This window comes from Miscanthus floridulus, unplaced genomic scaffold (genome assembly GCF_019320115.1).
Source record: "Miscanthus floridulus cultivar M001 unplaced genomic scaffold, ASM1932011v1 os_1294, whole genome shotgun sequence".
NCBI lineage: Eukaryota > Viridiplantae > Streptophyta > Magnoliopsida > Poales > Poaceae > Miscanthus > Miscanthus floridulus.
The window spans coordinates 1-20,982 of NW_027097638.1; the positions used below are offsets into that span (position 1 = coordinate 1).

The following is a 20,982-nucleotide window of genomic DNA, read 5'->3' on the forward strand; positions in this document are numbered from 1 at the left end:
ATTTTAGCTGGAGTGTCCAATGAAGGGGGCCTAATATAATCATCTCGTAGCTCACCAATAGCATGAAGTACTTTGTTAAAATAATGACTGACCGTTTCTTCCGTTCTCGGATCTACCAAGATTGGTTGCAATTACTCTATTCCTAACATTGTGCCCCACAGTATGCAAAAACATTGCCACTTGCTCCTCAACACACACATATATGAACGGTATCTTCAATTAAACCACACGATCTCTAAACAACTTACAAAACCTAAAGAAACGTGCTTTGTTCATTCTCAGCATGTTTACACAAGTTGTGTCATCCTTCCAGATTTTGTCATTGAGGTATTCTATTCTCTTCCTATCCCCTTTCATATATTGGTGCATAAGTAATCCCTTCCCTTCTTGCAACTTGTTTATTTTCCTAGACCAAACAACATTGCCATGACACAACACAACCAATGTGTAGCAGCAGCAAAAACAAATGCCTTGAGCCTGTTATTCATCTACATACAGCAGCACAATCAAGCACAGCAGCACAATCAATATAGATCAGGTAGGTAAAAAGCAAATATTCAAACAGACCCCATCCAATTCCATATAAGAGGTAACATGGTCTTAAATTCATGTAGTTTTGGTTCAAATTACTTACAATTAAGTCTGAGCACAATATACTACTGAAGACCATCCATAGTTTGTTTCTATTCATAGGAAAAGGGTGCTCCTAACCATCTAGGCGTTGTACGCAAACGCGGCGCCCACTGTCCGATCAGTGGGCGGGGGTCGAGGGGGGGGGGACGCCCCCTCGCGGGTTTCAGGCGCTGCCCGAAACCTCTCAGCATTTCATCAATCGCATCAATGAAGTCGCTATGAAAAAGTAACAACAGAACAAGACTAAACCAGTACTCACCTGTAGGGATCCGGGGCAGAGGCCGACCTGGCTCTGGTCCAGGGCAGATGGCGGGGTCGACGCAGAGGGCGTGCGACCCTGGCGGAGATGCGGAGCCGGTCCGGGGCAGAGGGCGCGTCGTCCGGGCAGAGGCCCGGCGGCGGGCGCTCCTCGGGTGGACCTGGAGGGGGCGGGGCGGCTCCTCGGGAGGGCGGCGGACCCAGGCGGGGCCAGCGCGATGGCCAAGCCGGCGCTGGGCGAGGCCGGCGCTACGCAACCCTGGCGGAGATGGGCTGGGCTCGGCGCTGGGCGGCGGCGGTTTGATGGAGCCGTGCGAGTGGAGGGAGGTGAAGGGATAAGGTTTGGGGAGGTGAAGGGATAAGGTTTAGGGTTACTGCAAGCGCACGTGAATTTATCAACACCGAGCGGAGCGGCTCCATCCGCCAGATTTCGACGGAGCAACCGAACCCGCATATTAGAGGAATATTCTCCTAGGATCGAACCCAACCCATCCGCAAACCTCCATCCAAACAACCAGAAATGGGTCGAACCCATTCGGTTGGCTCCAGCACTCCAACCAAACAGACGGTTTAAGAAACGGGGAAAATCGCGTTGGGGACCAGGTCGTGCTTTCCCTCTCTCACTCACCCGCGATCGGTTGCTCCGCCCCCGGTCCTCTCTCTCTCGCGCCGGTCCCCATCTCGCGTGCGCTGTACTTGTTCCGCTCCTCGTAGGCAAGGCGCATAGCAAGCAGTCCCGGTTGGCATGCATCGCGTCATGCGGCTGACCTCCCGCCGGCTCCTCGCCTCGTATCCCCGGCGTCCGCGGCTCTCTCCCGTCCGAGTCCGACCCGGGGCACCGGCATTCACGGCCAAGAAGCGAACGAGAACGACACGCGGCAACCCCGCGTGGCGCGGTGGATTCTATCTGCTGCGGCTCCTCCTGAACCCACATGGCTCGCTCGCGTGGAGCACACAAGAGAATAATCCATCCTGTCTCTCTCTTGAAACTTTCGCTTGCACAAGCTTTCAGAACTCAGACAGTTGTCAGCCACGCCCGATACCAGTATATGCGTAAGATGTGAGGTACATGTATTGTATGTACGTGTATGATAAACTAGTACTTATGTATATGTACATTGCGAAGGGGGATGGTTTCTGAAGATTTGGAGTCCATTGCGACCTGGTGGATCTTGGTGCATGTGCAACCTACCTGACATGGACGTGGCACCTTATTATTTTATTTTGCATATGATGAACTTCAGTACTTCCACGAACTATATATGTTACATTTATCTTTAATCTCTCGGATTGCTATTATTAATTAATGTATGGTTTTCGAGACTGAATATGGTTTGGCTGTATGGTGATATTTGGTTCTGGAAAGTGAATGGCAGAAATATGATTTATTTTGCCACTGTGTTGATTTGCTGGCAGCTATCGACCAATTTTGTTTCTTTGTCATTGTGTGTTGTCGACGGAACACATGTGGGCCGTAAAAAATAGTTGTCACAATTGATCTATTTTGTTTTGGTGCTGCATTTAATTTACTCTTTGTATGAATGATGTTATATAAACTATGGGTTTGAAAGCAGTATTTTTTTGTGTGATATCCTATGTTATAGAAACTACTAGTTTTTTTCATTGGAACTGCCCTAATGCTCCATCTCCGCACACACACGCATACTCTAGCTACTTCGTTTTTTTCCTCAGCTGCGTTTAGTTCCAAAAAAAGTTTCCCAAAAAGTGCTACAGTAGCCATCACATCGATCTTATGATACGTGCATGGAGCATTAAATGTAGACGAAAAAACTAATTGCACAGTTTGGTTGGAAAATCGCGAGATGAATGTTTTGGAGCCTAATCAGTCTATGATTGAACCTAATTGTCAAATAAAAGCGAAAATACTACAGTAGCCAAATTTCCAAATTTCTCTCGAACTAACCACAGCCTCATATGAGGCCGTCGACTCTTCTGCTGCAGGATCCTCTATCACACTGCAAGGCTGCAATGTAGCTGTGACATGGACATCTAGTGCAGACGTGTACGTTGGGGCAGCAACCATGCTGTAAGCGTTAGGCAAGTCCTAAGGGTTAGAATGAGGCACGTCCACTGGAATTTCAAAATTTTCATCTTATTTATGCACCATCTTTATGATTTTGTACATACCAATGTTGTAATATAATTCATTTATCTTTCAATCGTATTTCAATATATATTGATATCATTTATGCATTCATGGTACACTTGTCACGCTAAACATGAGACTTTGAGTTAGAACTTGTTATACTTATTCCATTTCAAAAAAATGATCTTTTAGCTAGATTCTGGATGAGAGGAGGGACTAGACGTTTTCGTACTTTTTTTCTAACCGAGCGACACAAACCCATGGTCGGGTGCTCATGCTAGCTCTAGATATTTCCCCCCCCCCCCAACCTTCTTCCTCCGTTGCTACGAGCTGAGGCACTTCGGCCTGCTCCGGTCCTTCTGCTCCATGGCAGCAATGCCAAGCACAACTTGTTGCACGACGTGACTCCCCTTGCCCATTCGTCTTTGTTTTCTGTCTACACTCAACATGTCCAAACGGAACTACTAGCATCCGAACATCCAGACAAACGCCCGCGTCCGGACACCCCGGCGGCTCCTCTGTTTTCCCATTGGGGCCGGCGACGACCAGAGTATAGGTGGGCACGGCATCAGTGCGCAGAGGACAGGAGCACGCATGTTTCGGGACAGAGCGTCCGAGCGCTGATCTCGCCGGTGACGCGGAGCTCAGCATTGCGCAGAAGGCGACGCCACACCGGAGCTGGGCGACGACGCGCATAGGGCAGCATGGGACGCGGCGACAACGCAGAGAACGGGAGGGGGAGGGCGGCGGCAGCGCCGTAGAGAGGGCGGGGTGGGAGTGCGGCGACGACACCAGAGACGGGTGGGGGCAGCGTCGCGCAGAGGATGTTGGCTCTCCGCACGGACTCCCTTGGGGCCCACCATTGCAAACATCGACGATGTATTAATGAAACTAAAACATGTTCGGATTACTATTAAAACATGTCAATAATGTTGCTGCAACATCGGCGATGTACTACTGAAACATGCCCAGATTATTGTTGAAAATATATAACATCGCTGTTGCAACATCCGTAAACACAAGCACTTGCAACATCGCTTGAAGCTCGCCTACACATGCTCTCGAAACACTTGAAACGGTTTTAGAGCACATCTCCTTGCAATACAGACAACCGTTCACATGCGCCTGAAGCACCTACAACATATGCCCAAAACATATAAACATTCGAAACATGGGTTCACAACTAGGCTTTTCAGAGCAACATGGCAAATAGAAGCTCATCGGCACGCAGAGCTCGATGGCGGTGCATGGAGCTTGCCCGTGGCGCGGATTCGGTAACATAGAGGCTCGCCGACAACGCGGAGCTCGGCGGAGCGTCGATGCGTAGAGTGCTAAGGTGGGGCGTGCGTGACGACTCAAAGGGACGGGTGGGGTGAAGGCGGCGGCATCAAGATAGGAGTTGGGCGCGGTGACACAGAGGACAAATGGGGTGGCGGTGACGACGCATTTCGAAACGTCGCTGGGGGCGTATCATTATTGATGTCCAAATTGGGTCTTGGATTTTGGCCCGACCAACTATCCACTCAAGTCTGGACTGCAGGTCCAGTTAAATAGTCCAAGAATGCAAAGAGACTTTGGATAATCCAAGTCCAACCCAGGCTCTAGTGGTCCCTTCTCCTTCTCTCTCTCGCTTTTTCTTTCCTCGGGCGCCGACCGGGCGAGCGCCGCCGCCTGCTCCCGCCGTCTTCGCGGCGAGAGCACGCAACAGTAATTCCCGATCTCTTCTCTCCCTTCCTACTGTTCGAAACCGAGCACCCCAAACCCTAGCGGTAAGCTATCTGTATTCGGATGCTGACCCAATTAGAACATCATACCTACCAACTTCAAGATTTCTGAGCAGCAATTATCCACCCCTCCCATCGAGATTCTTAAGTAAAGTCAGGCATCACACTCTTGTCTACTAATTCTTCGAACCAAGTCCAGCAGTAATATCCAATTTTTCTTTAACCTGTTATACATGCCATGCTCATCTACCAGAGGGGGATCCTTCTTGGGCACAAATGGAAGGAGGACCACAGGGCCATCCCAAGCGATCCGGTTTCGGAGACGCGTACTGTCAACAGCTCCGCTGCGCCCGTGGACGCTGCTGGCAGCAGCTCGCCGGCCGTCGCGAGCTCCGGAAGCTTGCTGTTCCGGCGGATGCTCATCGGCGTCAACGACGGCCGCCTACTTCCACGGCCTGTTCCACTGCATCGAGACAAGCAGGGCAAATCATCCTCCAGGACGCCGTGGAGTACGCGCAGCGCCGCCGCCATTGCTCGCTCACACGGAGCAGCGTGCTGGGGCTCATCCTCATCCCGGCCGCCTGCCGGTCGCTTGCCAGGTTGATTAGCTCCGTTGAAGAGAAGATGGCGCTCCTGTGTTTGGAATGAATTGTGCTTCTGTTATTAAGCTATTGAGCATAGATGAACCTTTTATAACATCTTAGGTCTCGCTGAGACTTAGTTTGCAGCCAATTGCCCAATTCTGTTATCTGAGAGAGGCCCTGCATGTCTTTTTGGTTGTACTCATTGATATCTTTGAAGAAATTGTTTATTTGAAAACTTTTACCATGGTCATTTCACAGTGCGTTTGGTAACTATTGGGCCATTGGTGGAGTTTCTAGGTATTGAAGATTTGATGCAGCTGTGAAGTACTTCACACATGAGCATTTCTATTTCTATTATGATGTAGAGTTTAATTTTCCATAGTCTTTAATTAATTTCAGAGCTACAGCTATCAACAAAAACAGGAGTTCAGAAGAGTGCATATCAACAGAAATTACAAATTGTTGACTTGTGAAATCTGGGACTGCAACACTAGAAGCAAGAGCCTCGTAAAAAGGGACAGAAAATCTGTAGTAGTACATAACTGCATTAAACTCCCGAAGTTTAATTACAACATCATTGACAGATAAACCTCAGCCAGAGAGCAACGCTCAATACAAAATGTAAATGGTAGCAGTGTACCTCATTCTATTTTGAACTTGAAAATTTCTGCTGAAAGTAAACAACTTGCAATTAGATACATCTTCTTTCTTGCATTGTATTGTATGATCTATGACAGTTCAATCCTGGAAATTCAGAACTCTGCTGTAACATCATATTTGGGTCTCAGATTCACTTAAACAAATATAGCAGTACATATGAAGCAAATCAATGGCTTCTAGCAAAATTTAGTTTACAGCGTGAGCCATGACTCTACCCAAGTTTGCACAACTCTTAAGTGAAAGCCATCAATTAATTGACATCTTCACCATCAACCATTTTAGACAATGAATGAGCGTCATGACAAGATTCTGAAGTTCTCCTTGCTGGCAACTGCATTTCCTTTGATATCAAGCTGTGCCAACTTCAGAGATCTGAAGAACAGTATCGCGTCCCAGTATTCCTCCACGTTGATATTTACCTTCTGGTACTCTTCAAAAGCTTCACTTGATTCGATTTTGTGTGAGAATGGAGACGCAGATATACCGTGTTGTGTCAATTGAGTGAGCTCCAATTTTGTTGAAGGATAAATCCAGAACTTTCAATGAGATTATCTTCGTAAGGGGTTCAAGTGCTGTGAAACTACTGATCTGGTTGTTGCTGATGTTCAAGAACGCAAGGTGCTGCAAAGCCTCCAAACCTTAAAAGAACAAAAAGTTAGCATGCCAAAGCCAATTTCTCAAATCTTATCCTTCAGGCATTTGCAAATGACTAAGCCAATTATCTCATAAATAGAAATTAGTTTTAATAGTTATCAGTTCTGCAACTGCATTTGAGAAGCTATCGGAGGCCAACTGCATTTGAGAAGCTAATTCGCAGGCCTTGTTACACTGTTAAAATATCATAATTTCTTTTCTTGAAGTGGACATAAGAGATGATTCAAATGCTAACCTTCGACTGATCTAAGGCTATTACGGCTTAGGTCCAGCATTTGAACCCACAACAGGCGTTCAGCAATCCAATGCGTGTTAAAGACAATCTGCAAAGTTGCACATGTTCAGGGGAGCTGAATTTGGTTGAACCTGAACTGAACAGTGCTTCATGAAAGTCTCCATGTCACGTTAACTGCAAGAAAAAGTTAAGTTAGACAGCAGCGCATTATCCCTTAGCAAAGTCCTGCTTCAAATATGCTTTACGCTACCTTACCATCAGGACTAAGCTCCGTTCATCCTCATAGTACTGCTTATGAGATGGATCCAGGTGAATCAAGTCAGTGAAAGCCCGCCTCTTCACAGTATCCCTTCCTTTCAGTTAGAGATCTTCCACGGGATTTTATAGCAGCACAAGCAAGCAATAGCCGGGCTAATGTCAACTTCCCAAAGTTGCTGGAAAAGAGAGTATGTTATGGGATGAGGTTTAATTATGAAAAAACAGCTTCAGAAGAATTTACAGCCTAACCATTGTCATCAGGTAACTCTCTGAAAAGATCTATCTCCTCAGATAGTCTTTCAAAATGCCAATTTGTGTCCTGTTCTACCAAAGCACTAGTGATCTTTAGCAGATCAAAAGGGATAGGATGCGGTTTCCATGAGACGGGAATGATTCTGAGCAATTCCAGGCAACTGGCTTGTCAATAGATCTAACCCTGGGCTGTGTTGTTGCTGATCAATTCAATGTTAAATGTCAAAATGCACAGGACAACTGTAATTAGAGCCACTTCTAGACACAATGTCATCCGAGCAGGTAAGCTCACTTCAACAGAATATTCCTGCAAACTGCTACATTCATTTGTAATTTGGAGACATGTCGCCACAACAGTTAGAATACCCAGAGTCTGCCATTGTGAGGGCCTCCATTGAATATCCTTATCAAACTCCAAATCAGACTTTAAGTTCACTTGATTGATTTAATCCTTTGACAGGCTCATTAAAATAAAGAACAATGGGTACAGCCCTTGACCAGATAGATGACAGTGTGTGCTGCTCATCTTTTCCTTGATCAAAGAGGAAGTGAGCTTTGCAGCACTAGAAGGCCACGAAGCAATCAGCTGTGGGTTATCTGGACTAGACGTTTGAGCTACAAAAGCCAGAGGTGATAGAACCATCCACTTTGGTCACTCGCGATCCGTAAAAAGAACTTGAGTAACAAGTTCAAACTCCTCGGAAAAATCTTCTGCTTTGACTCAAAACCTTTGTTCTGGGCTGATTAGTAGGTTTGGACAGAAGTATACTGCCAAAAAGGTGAATGAGAATGAAATTGCAGCAATATATTATTTCAAGATTGGTACCAAAACCAACAAGTAAACACAAATACGACACAATGAGGCAAATAGGACAAAGGGTCATACAAGGCAATCGAAATATCCTTTGCCAATTACAGGAAGAAAGGCAGCATATCAATTACAGTACAAATTACAAAACTGACAACACATCGTTTTCATCTGCTGTTTTAATATGAAAATATGAATCAATCACACATTGCTATAAAGTGGCAGCTAAGTTTGCCAGTAATTAGTGCTTATTTCACTATGCCAAAAATTAAAGGTGGAGCAGACTACATTTCTCACTCAAATGACTGTTATTGATTACACTTGTTTCATTAATCATCCATCATCACCATATAGTTTTTTTAGAACAAAAAAATTCTAACATCACCACATGGACATATGAAAGAGTCAGAGTAAGCATTAGAAAGAACGCCATAAACAATATTATACAGAAAGAATGACCATAAATACAATTGTATACTACGATTATGCCATGCTGAGTAATTACTAAAGTTGTCGCTGATTTTAATCCATCGTATACTTTAGCTCATCCTCATCTGGCACACCATTGAATCTTGCAAGGAACCTGTAAAAGGGGGAATCAATCCAAGCAGACTATCTTGACTGTAATCTCCAACAACAGAAACCTACCTTCGGTAATTCCATCCATGGAAATTCCGGCGTCCCACCTTCAACAGTTTATCCAAGAGGCCAAACTCACGTTTGAAATCCAAAGGTGCTAGCTTTTGGCTTAGCAACCACTTCCGGTGATACCAAAGCCCCATAGGACTTTGGGTTCTGCCTAAAGCAACCTCAACCTTCGAAAATTCCAAATTTGAGCATCATCTAAGTAGGCAATTGCAATGGGTGCCAGGAACGACTAAAGCACAAAAACATAAAGCTCTACTTCTAATTGATACAAGAGTGTTGATGGATCAGAGAACTAACCACTTTCAGCTCATCATCAACAGCAGACTTGATGGCCTCCGGGTCAGAGAAGCTCCTTGACATGTGCTTGAAACGCAAGCTTCCGGTAGTTCCATGCGGTGTAGGCCTCTGGATTTATCTCGAGCAGCTTGAAGCTCAGCCCAATTGCCTCCTAGTGTACTACAGGCCCCAGCCATTGTTAAATAAGTCCAGTGTGTTATTAGCACTACCTGGAAGATTGATTTGGGATCTTTTACTTTGTCGGACAAGGAAAAGAGAGTGAAATTGCAACTGGGATATGACATCCATGTTTCTTTTTTTTTATGACTGATTAAGCGACCGATAATTTGCAATGATATGCACCAGGCCAGGTAATGAGGATCTCCAATTGAACAATGAGGCAACCGCGGGCCTTCATAGCTTCAAGAAAGAAGCAGGGCAACACAGCGTGAACGGAGCAATAAAATTTGCATCTTTCCTCCGCAGGAAAATTCGCCAAGCCATGAGAGCTAACCGAAGCTCTATCATGCTAATCCTATAGGTTGCCAGAATCGACCAGTGCTAGGCGGAGCAAGGAGAGGGAGAGGGTGTAGTACGGGCGGGCGGCAGCTTACGTGCGGGCATGGTGATTGTGCAGGACCTGGGCCTGGAGGTCCCGGAGCTTGGCGGCTTTCGCTGACGCCACCTCCTCGTCCTCAGGCTTGGCGGGGCGCCGCGGCCGGCCGTGCATCGCCTCCTCCTCCGTCGCCGCGCCGGCGGCGCGGGTGTGGGGGTTTGGATCTCGGGGAGAGCGGCTGTTCACCTTTCCAAGTAGGCCCCTTCTTTTTCTCCTGGGACCTACCAGTACTAGGAGGAGTAGGCTAGTACTCGTGCCGTTGTGTATTGGACTATTGGTTATAGCTGGGTTTAGATTCGCCCGCACCACCGCCCTCGGCGGCCGCCGCAGCCGTCGGCCCGGCGCTTGCTGCAGTGGTTCTTCGTTGGAGCCGTCGCGCAACAAACTGCAAATAGGCCAGTGTTAGGAATCCGGCGCTTGCTGCAGTAGTTCTTCGTTGGAGCCGTCGCGCAACAAACTGCAACTAGGCCTTGTCTAGATGAGTCTTAGAAATAAGTATCGGGTACTGTAGCACTTTCGTTTGTATTTGACAATTATTGTTTAATCATGGTCTAACTAGGCTTAAAAGATTCGTCTCGTAATTTACAATAAACTGTGTAATTAATTACTTTTTTATCTATATTTAATACTCCATACATATGTTCAAAAATTTAATGTAAGAGAGAAAATGAAAAAACTTACAATCTAAACAAAGTCTACTACACACGCTCCACTTCTTACCTCGACGGGAGCCGGGATGTTTGGCCGCGTTTAGTTCGCCCGACTCTGCGCCGCTGAAACACTGTAGCGACACTGTAGGTACAATGTCGTTTTGTTTTTATTTGTTAATAATTGTCTAAACGTTGACTAATTAGGCTCAAAACGTTCGTCTCGCAAAATACAACAAAACTGAGCAATTAGTTTTTAATTTCGTCAACATTTAGTACTCCATACATATACCGCAAGTTTGATGTGATGGGAAATCTTCTTTTTGCATAGTGTCAAAATTTGGAATGGGGAACTAAACATGGCCTGATATTCTGATGCACATGCTCCCTCCGTACAGAAAAGAATACATCTACATGTTGCATACTATCAAAAGAAGAATGCAACTATGTAGTACCTCAGCCTGTTCGTTTGGCTGTGGCTTGTCGTAAACGATCGTAAATTTCCAGTTAGAACAGTATTTTTCTCTCACATAAACCAGCCAGCAGTACTTCTTCACAAACCAGCAACGATACAAACCAGCCAACCGAACAGGTGTTGCCTACCGTCAAAAGAAGAGTAGTTCATGTTGAACCAAATTTCTACCGTCGAAAGAAGAGTAGTTCATGTTAGAACCAAATTTTTAGTAAATACTATTTACATTTACGTCTCCAAAATAATTTATTATAAAAATATATTTCGTAATTAATCTAATGATATATATTTGATATCATAAATATTGATATTCTTTTATCTATAATTGATCAAATTTAAGATATAAAACCATGACACTATGCAAATATTGCATTCTTTCCTGGACGGATGGAGTAGCTCAGATCAACTCATCTCAATTTTGTTGGTAACAACAGAAACGGAAATGCTGGAAATTGGCAGTTCTTGGCTCATGGTTGTTGAATCTGTCCCAGAACAGTCTATTGCCCGATTGCCTAGAAGCAAGCCAATAACAGTTTTACAAAGGTGATCAGATCATCACTACAGCTCAACAACCATGTCTCTGCCTCCTGATATAACGCTACACAGCTTACACTGTAAGCATTCCAATAACTTTATTTGTTTTATTGATTTTCAAAGGAGGAAAATTTGCAGCGTAACTTCAAGATCACTCTTCATCCTTGCCAGCATAGTGATGTCGGAATGCACACGAGAAGTCTTTGAGTTCACAGCCATCCTCGCACAGCTTTCGGTAACTGCAGAGAGCACCAGCTTAGTTGCAAAGCAGTGGAGAGGGGGTAACATCTTCTACCAAGTCTTATCTCATGAAAAGAATGAAAAAGAGGGGGAAAATGTATTACATTTCAAGTGCCTCGGAACCCATGGGGCATTTGAAGCCGACTCCAGATGCACAAGCCATGGCCAAATCCAAATCTTTAGCCTGCAGCAGAGGGATGTAAACCATGGTTAAAGTTTAATCTGATACTATACTCCACACAAGCTAACTTATTAGTACAAGCTATTAAATACTACTAGTAAACACTGTTCCCAAGCAACTCACTTGTATTCATAAGAGTATCTTTTTAGACACATCAACTCATCCTTATCAATGTGAAGTAATCTACCTAATATTCTACAGTAGAATTTGATCGAGGAAACATTTGTGTCAATCTGTACCGTTAGTTTGGAAGTGAAACCACCGCTATAATTCCTTGATGATGGAACACCTTCCATAACTCCAGGAACTGGATTATATGTATCACTGTTGAAATCAACAGAAAAGAAAACCACTTAAAATTCAGATGATGCAACATACGAGCTAAAGCTAAAAACTTAATCTCCATAGTTCATGACACCCAACTGAATCATGGTTGTTACACTTCCAATTCTTTAGGAAGCAAATTCTGAAGTCACAGCAGCTTAGACTGGCAATAAGATGAGCAGAGACAATACCTACTCCAGCAGCGAGCGCTTGAACAGTTGAAAATGTCTGTAAGAGTGGTTGCTTTGATCCCAAGGTTCTGACCAAGAGCCAAGGCCTCGGAGACCCCAAGCATGCTGATTGCCATTGCCATGTTGTTACATATCTTTGCAGCCTTAAATACCCAATATCAAGAGTGAGTCAGAATCATCGTCACACAATTTTTTTTGGTGAAGAATGAAGGTTAATAAAACTTGCCGAGCCATTTCCAGCCCCACCACAGTAGATTGCCTTTTTCCCCATTGCGAGAAGTAAGGGCTTGGCTGCAATATGCTTCCTCAAGACCACCCACCTGTATATCATTGCTTGAAACAAAAAAAATAAAGATCAATTTCTTCTATATTAATGTAATAGTTTTTTAGTCTGACCGAACAGCTAGAGTTATGACGAGAACCAAGAATAATACCATGAAAGTTAGCTTGCCAGCTTCTGCAGCAGGAACACCTCCGGACACCGGAGCATCCAGAATCATAGGGCTTTCAGCGTAACCTGAACATAGTATTAATTGATGCCAGTAACAGAAATAATTAATTTTGCAGCATTCATTTAAACTCAGTTGAAGTTTTTAATTGACAATTGCAAATAGTAGATTATGGCTCCAATGTTATATGGTGGAACTTAACCTTTCTTTTCTTTTAATGGCATCTTGAGATGTCTGTCGATATCTTTCTTGATGTTTGTGGATCAACTGTTGATGAATCTACATATAACCATGGTCCCAGGCGTTCGCCCCCGCAAAGTAAACCATTGGGTCCATTGTATACATCTAAACCTGGAAAAGCATCTCTGAATATCCTAATCAAAGTTCCAGGAAACAAGCTATATATTTGTAAAGATGGTTGGATATAGAACATGCTACACAAAGGATAATTACCGTCTACTTCTGATGTCATGATCCAAATGGTGGATCAAGAATTGAATTGACAAGAATGGGAGTTACAGAAACAATCTACTTACATGAGTAGATGGAAGGAAGCATGGTAATTATGACATCACTCGACTCTGATACTTCAAGTGGAGATTGTTTTTGTGGGGATTCCATCGTCTGAGAATTCTTCATGGAATTTTCATTTCTGATAGATAGATTTCAATGTTATCGAATAAGAACCAGAAGAAAAAAAAAACAATGAACTCTGTGACCCATATCATGAACAGTATATGTAAGGATAGGCAGGAACTTACATATCATGAACAGTCACTTTATATCCAGCCGTGATCAATTCCTTGCCATATGGGAGCCCATGTTTCCAAGTCCGATGAATCCAACATTCTGAAAAGCACCAGCAACTCATGAAAGCCAGCAATGCAGCTCGCCGTGTCCATGTCTACCTTAAACAAGGACTAGGTAAATTGAGTCAGAAAAAAATGTCCAAGCTTCTTCCTTTTTTAGTTAAGTCATGGTAGACGTTGCAATTGTAAGTAGAAGTAGTCTGTGCAGCCAGAAAAAACCATCTAGACATCATGATTCGTGGATGCTGGTTGCTGCTAGAAAGAATTCAAGATAGCATAGATGGATAGTCACCTCCAGCTGAGACGGAACTGCAGCAGAAGAGAAGCCCCGGAGGCAGCTCGAGCCCCATCTCTGCAACTTTGAGCCGACTCTCCATCCGAACCCCACCATTGCCTTCCGCAAAACTGCAACAGGGGCGGATAGGACTCAGTGTGTGCCGCGCAGGAGAGGATTCCGCAACCGCAACCTACTGACGCAGAAGAAAGGAGTGGGGAATGAATTTGATTGCTGGCAACAAGTTAAACCAATCCATCCAAGCAGTTTCGTTACCAGCGAAAGGACTGGACCCAACCCGAGTACCCGACACAGTCCACTCTGATCCAATCCAATCTCAGTACAACGGGGGGGGGGGGGGGGGGGAGGAGGACTACGGCGACGATGGGCTATGGGTGGCTGGCGTGCTTGGGTGGAAGGAAGCTGGAAGAGGGTTCGGGTGGCGTGGGCGCCGGCGCCACCGAAGAGGACGATGGGAATGGGGTAACCGATGCTCAGTTTGTGGAGGTAGTACTAACTGTTGTCGTTGAGCAGTTTCAGCATCCGTAGCACACTAACACACGCAATTGGGAAGCTTTATAAAAAAAAATCAAGAAAGCCTTTTGCAATCAGTAGGTTATCCACAACCACTCCACTTCGTTATCCAATTAGAAGGGATCGGATTTTTCTGCAGTTGATTCTATCAGTTGCAAATTATTCCTAGAGCAAGATGTACTGCATGCTATAATAATGTTTATCTGATCTCGCTGAATTTATTAGAACTCTCAAAACATTGAAGGAAAAAGTTTGGAGTTTGGGCAATTTGATCCTTACAAATCTGAGATTTGGATAAAATAAATCAAATGAGCTTATTACTGTCATTGATAAGCGATAATACTTCTCATCTGGTCTTGCTGAACAAAGTGCCTTGTAGATCTGTGCTGGAAGAAGTTCAAGTGTCTGCCAAATTCATACATGTTGCCAGTAGATGGCTTTACTAATAGAACCTTCAGAACAAGCATCTTCTAGGGAACCAACATCACTAGTGTATTTCAATCGCTCGCATTGCATCAATTCTGTGGTTCTCAGTTGAGACAGTTGTATCACAATTCAATCTGAATATTTCTTCCGTGCTGACTAGCAAACCTCAATACTAGAAAGCTACACTTCATTTATTTACGTATATCTATAATTCTATATATGGGGATATGCTCTCAAGTCCCAACTATATGCTGCACACGCTTAGCGATGTACACTACTTCTGTAATATCAGATCTATTAACCTTAAAAATGAATAACCCATACATTTGGTGTCAAACTACTAGTAGACTAATAATACACAAACATATCATGTTTTGGTTCATCTCTGCGTGATGTATAATAACTATATCCGTGAGCACCCTCCACGTGGCATATGAAGATATATGTTTTTCCAGGTTTCAGCTTCTTGTGACTGGTGCCGAGTTGAATGAGCTAAACTTACTGTACAGACAGCTGTTCACACCCATAACATTCATAATCTGCAAAAAGATAACATTAAGATAGGAGGTGAGCATATTAGCATGCATTCGCACAGATCATGGGAATTTTTGCACTGCTCGAGAAAAAAGAAGAGAAACCACTACTTAAATTTGCTGCTGACAAACCTGAATCATCATACAGCATTGTTCCCAGAATTTGCATCGTGCCCTTGCTGCCGCGAGCACCATTGTTGTCATTTGCACCATCATTCTCAGATTCTTGATGCTGTGCAGCATTGGCAGCCTGCTGAGCTAAACGGTGATTCCTCCTAGCTCTCCACCTCAAATACTCTACTAGCAGAGAGTTCGTACTAATAGCAATACCGAACCCAGTGAATGAGGAGAGTAAGACTGCAAGGACTGGATGCACTCTCAACTGCATGTGATCACAAGTCAATAGTCAGCATCACACAAATACTTATCTGCAATAGATGTCACCCAAGAGGAGTTTCGTACCACATTGTAGAAGATTGAGCAAACAGGATAACGATAGCAAACTGGAATGAAGCATAGGCCCATAGATAGCTCTTCGACACTGTTGGAGCAAAGAAAATATGGGTTTTACACTTTTAAAGTAACAAGAGAAGTTCACCAAATAACATAAATTCAACCCTAAGAGAAAAAAACAGGTGCGATTTAGTTTTAGTTATCTGCACAAATACTTAAATCAAGTACGCTGTTTCCTTAGCACTTGTTACAGATGGGGGGCGGATAATGGTGAAGTACTATATCTTAAGTCTCTAATCTCTTACTAAACACTGAAATGACTTCTACCTTTCTCTATAAAATAACTAGTTTTTTTTTACACTGCAAGTGCTTATTATAACAGCATGAAAGGTAAATGATGAGGGTACAATTGATCACCCATAGTTGATGCTATCATTGAAGATAGGAGGCCTAACACACATGAGAAAGGCAATGAAATTGCCAGTGCACGTGACTGCAAATCAGTAACCTGTTCCAATGAAAGACAATGTTACAAAAGAAACGGAAAGAGAAGTACAGTTGAACATTCAAATGCCACTAGTAAATGAAGTAAGCAAGGGACACAAACCAGAAGTTGTTCCAAGAAACAGAAGTACGCAAGCATGCTAACCATCACCAGAATTGGAATGTCCCTGCCAAAATCTGTTAGGAACTGAAGTCAAATTGTACAGTTGTATCTCCATATTATGATAGCAGTAAAAACATCATAGGTCCATCAATGTAGCATGATAGAACCCTCTCCGTCCTCCCTCTCTCTCAACTATCTTTGACTTATTTTATTTTTTGGACAAAGCTAATCTTACCTGTATTGTTGAGCTGCTCTCTGCTGAGCAGCATTTGCTACCCGCCCTGTTTGCAGTTTGAGTTGGTATTCTCAGTAACGTCACTGGCAGATTCTGAACTTCTTGTTTGCAGACATCACATATCTTGTTTCCCTTGATGCTAAACCATTTGACAGCACAATCTTGGTGTGCAAGGGCAAGTTCTCCTTTGCAGCTGCACTCCATTTTAAGTGTTTCCCCTCCTTCGTTGAGCTCAACAAAACAAATTCTGCAGACTGCCTCTTCTTCAGGAATATCTTCACCTCCATCTTCAGGGACTATAAAGAACTCAACAATGTACTCAGATGAGCACATGGTGCTTTTTTGAAGCAAGATTCAATTTATGTAGTTATCATAGTAGAGGATTGTAAGAGTTTATACCATCAATTGTTTCTTTCTTCAATTACATCGTTCGATGTGGTTGCATTCAACTGGCACAAGGTCGTGGGGTTGTTGGTATCACACGGATGACACCTATTGAATCTGCCCTCCTCAAACTTCTGTTTTTGCGATTTCCTGGTACTGAAAGCGAGCGCCTAATTTTTGCTTCAACTCCTTCATTCTGTTAGTAGTGTAAAAAAAACATCTTAATGCACTAGTAGTAGACTATTTATGGGCACAGCTTATCAGAAAAATATATGTACTTACAGATGTAGTTGGCAGGGTATCTAATTGATTTGCAGGAGATGCAGCCTTGTCAGTAGTTCCTACAGGCGTTACTGGAAGAGAATGAGTCCTTTTTGCCGATAATGAGTTAATGACCTTTCTAAAAGAAAACGATCTTGCTGTGGTTGGGTTATCCTGCTGCCCTTCAGATGACGTCCCAGGATTTAGAAGGACCACTCGATCACCTTCCTGGGCTGAACTCCTTGCTCTGAAACTATTCTGAGGATTGATGTTCTTGATAGATGATTTTGTTCTCGTTGAATTAGGTCTCGGTGGCAAACCCACTCTCGTTGAACTGGGGCTGGAGGATATAGTAACTCTTGTCGAAGTCGGTATACTGGTATCCAAGGTCCTAGCTGGTATTTGCAAAGAAAGGTTTGGCCTTCGCGAATTATGCCCAGGTGTAGTTTGGGCATTGCCATCCTGAACCAGTGCCTACACAATCAAGTAGACAATACATCCAGCAACCATGGTCAAATAAGCCAGACAAAGCTTGGTAAATGAGTGAGACGAAAAGAAGAGGAGTCCCCATTACTTCCATGAAAGAGGGGCTTCATTTACCCATGACACCTCATCGAGCTCATATCACTCCTCTCATTCTCAACTGAAACATGGCCATTAAATCTTCTATTGGTATCCCTAATTCCTATTGCTTGACAACGGCACAACCACATGGAAATATCGTAAATTTAAAATGCTAGTTTTTAAGGAGTAATCTAGAGAATTCACGCGGTCAGATGCTGAATCTGGCCTGGTATTACATTAGTTTTTTTTTTTTGAATTTCTGGTATTACATTAGTCAGAACATGTTGAGCTAAAACATGCACGCAATTGAATTCTACAACTATACTTGTGGTGGACATAATCACAGAGTTACTTGGTACATGGAAATTTAGAAAAGTGATACACTACAGCAGTTTCGTCAGAAAGGTAAAGGGCCTCAAAATAGAATATAGTCCAATTTTAGCTCATGTGACACAGTGGCAGGAAGTCAAGTTAGGCAAACAAGAGCAATTAGTCACTGCCGAGGGAACACTGCCTGATGAAGCAAAGCAGGAAATATTCGATCTTCCGGTCCTAATCTAGTTTGCCAAAAAAGAGAAATAGAAGAAGGGGGGAAAAAACGAAGCGCAAAATAGCAGAACAAAGATTCGCCAGCTCGGCCACAATTCACCAGCAAAGGTCGCATCTTTGGAGTTTTAGCTGTAAAAATTGAAGCTCCAATTTAAATCCAAGCGGATGAGAACAAGTAGGTGGGAATCGGTGCCGCGTAGTCTTCGCACGCGAAGCAAGGAATTGGCAGAAGCATGAGCCAAAAACTGTACGAGAAATGGAGGGGGGGAAATCTCAGGGGAGTAGGGCAAAGGAGGGCCGATGAATCTCACCGCATGATTGCCGGAGTCCGGGGAAGGTCCCTCGGCGTTCTCCATGTAGGATTCGATGAGCTCGAGGGAGAGCCGGCAGAATCCAGAGAGAAAAGAGAGAGAGAGAGAGAGAGAGAGAGAGGGTGGGCAAGTGGTGTGGAAGTTCTTGTTAGGTAGCAGCTCAGCTCAGGGGAAGCGGTCCGGGAGGTGAGGGGCGCTTTTGCAATGGCCTTTCTTGCATTTCGCTCTCCGGGTTTATACTTTATCTCATTTTATTTAGACATTTAGACGTGTACAAACGATGCGAGATTTGGAGGGATATCTAAAGGAGAGAAAATATTTGGTGGAAAGCACCTCGGACCATTTCAAACTTTTCCTTTTATCTTTAATTTTCATCCTGAGATATAACAGTAGATTATAACAGTATAGACTGAATACTTTTCACCCTAAATATCATTTCCCCTGTTTTCAAAATGATTCGAATTTTTCCTTGATTTTCCTTCCTGACTATAACAGTAGATCTGTTTAGTTTTGGTCGAAGTCAAATTTCACTAACTTTGAGCAAGTTTTTAGAAAAATATAGAGTAAATTGCGCGGCCGGTCCTCAAAGTATTAGACGGATTTCATCTGAGCCCTCAAACTACGAAATGGCACGTTTGTCTCCTTAATGTATTTAAGTGATCTCATTTAGGTTTAAAATATATACGAGGAGGGTTAGAAGTTGACGTAGCCGTCCACGTGGACGATTTAAGGTGACATGGCTCTTTCCCCTTGCTCGTCTTCCTCCTCCGTCTCCGGCGCTAGCTCCCAGCTTCCCACTCCGCTTTCCTAGGCTCGCCATCTCCACCAGCGCTAGCTCCCCAGTCTCCCACTCCGCCTTCCCGGGCTCTACCGCCGGCTTCTGCCACACCGAGGTCACCGCTGGCTCCGAGGCGGCGGCGTAGGCGTCCGGATTCTAATGGGAACATGACCCAGGTGTCGTTCATGGCTGGCGGCGCAGAGAAGAACGCGAGCGCTAGCTTGTTGCCCCGCTCGTCCGCGGTGGCAGCCGGTTCTCTTAGGTCCACGATCCACCAGGTCCGCTCTGGTCGGACTCCTTCGCAGCCCACCACTAGTCTGGCGGCGTCGCGTCGTTGGAACGCCGTTGCTGTTCGTGGCGTTGACGTCGAGGCACTCGAGCAGCTCCAGGAGGTGGTTGATGAGCAAGAGGGCGCACGCCAAACTCCGCCGCGGATCGTCATGACCCGTCGACGGGACCGTCTCTCGCGTGCGGCCGCGGGACCCTCACGCCCACCGCGGAGCCTTAGCTCGAGCGACCGCTGGCAGGACCGATTCGTGCCGCCGTGGATCGTGGCTCGCGCGTGGCCGCGAGACCTCCCGCGCGCGAGGCCATGGGTGGAGACGCCTGAGCGCCGCGGATGGAGGGACGACGACGCGCCGGCGATGGCCGAGGTCTGGATCTCGCGTGGCCGGATCTTGCCCCGGCCACCGCGATGGCGCAGCGCTCAAACCACAGCCCATCGCATCCGTCATTGAGGTCCAGTGGTGGAAACTGCAAGCGATGGGCGCGGCTCGGGCGGTGGCATCATGTCCGACGACGATGGCGCGTGCGGTGCATCCAGTCCGCGCAGTCCCACGTGCGGTGCCTGTACGTGCTCCGAACAGACGCCATTGTTTGGCTCGACGCCTGCATGCTCCGGTACTCCGCATGGTGCACCAGGTGCCGGACGTGGCTGATGCACGCGCACATGGTGCATGTATGGTGCTCGTCGGCGTCAATGGCGGGGATCTAGAACAGGGCAGAGAGGAAGAGCAGAGCAGCGCAACGCTACTCCTCATTCTTGCCCACGCGGGGCGAGGTGGCAAGCCGCGTGCACGCTGCTGCAGACGAGAGTCGTCGCTCTGCCTCGCGCCCAGGCCGCCGTGGGCATGCACTCGGACATCGCTGCCTCGTTGCGCACGGCCATTGCTACCGTACCACCGCCTCCACTTGGTCGTGCGATGCTCTACGTCGCCGTCGCTCACATGCGCAGGCGCGGGCAGGCCTCAGTCGTCCATCAATTGCGCCGCCACCACGTTGCCGTCATCCGCGCCTCTGTTGCCGCCATACGCCATGTCCACGCTTAAATCACGTTCACATGGATGACCACGTCAGTTTCTAACCCTCCTCGTGTCTATTTTGGACCTAGGTGAGATCACTTAAATACATTAGGGAACCAAATGTGCGATTTCGTAGTTTGAGGACCTAGACGAAATCTGCCCAATACTTTAAGGACCAGCCGTGCAATTTACTAAAAAATATATATTAATAT

General features: G+C 45.2%; 3 pseudogenes; all 3 read right to left on the reverse strand.

Moving 5' to 3' along the window:
- Positions 1–6,009: 6,009 nt before the first annotated feature.
- Positions 6,010–9,827, reverse strand: LOC136533905 (geranylgeranyl transferase type-2 subunit alpha 1-like; annotated as a pseudogene).
- A 1,356-nt stretch (positions 9,828–11,183) lies between these two features.
- Positions 11,184–14,215, reverse strand: LOC136533904 (probable 3-hydroxyisobutyrate dehydrogenase, mitochondrial; annotated as a pseudogene).
- A 1,252-nt stretch (positions 14,216–15,467) lies between these two features.
- Positions 15,468–18,867, reverse strand: LOC136533903 (uncharacterized; annotated as a pseudogene).
- Positions 18,868–20,982: the final 2,115 nt, after the last annotated feature.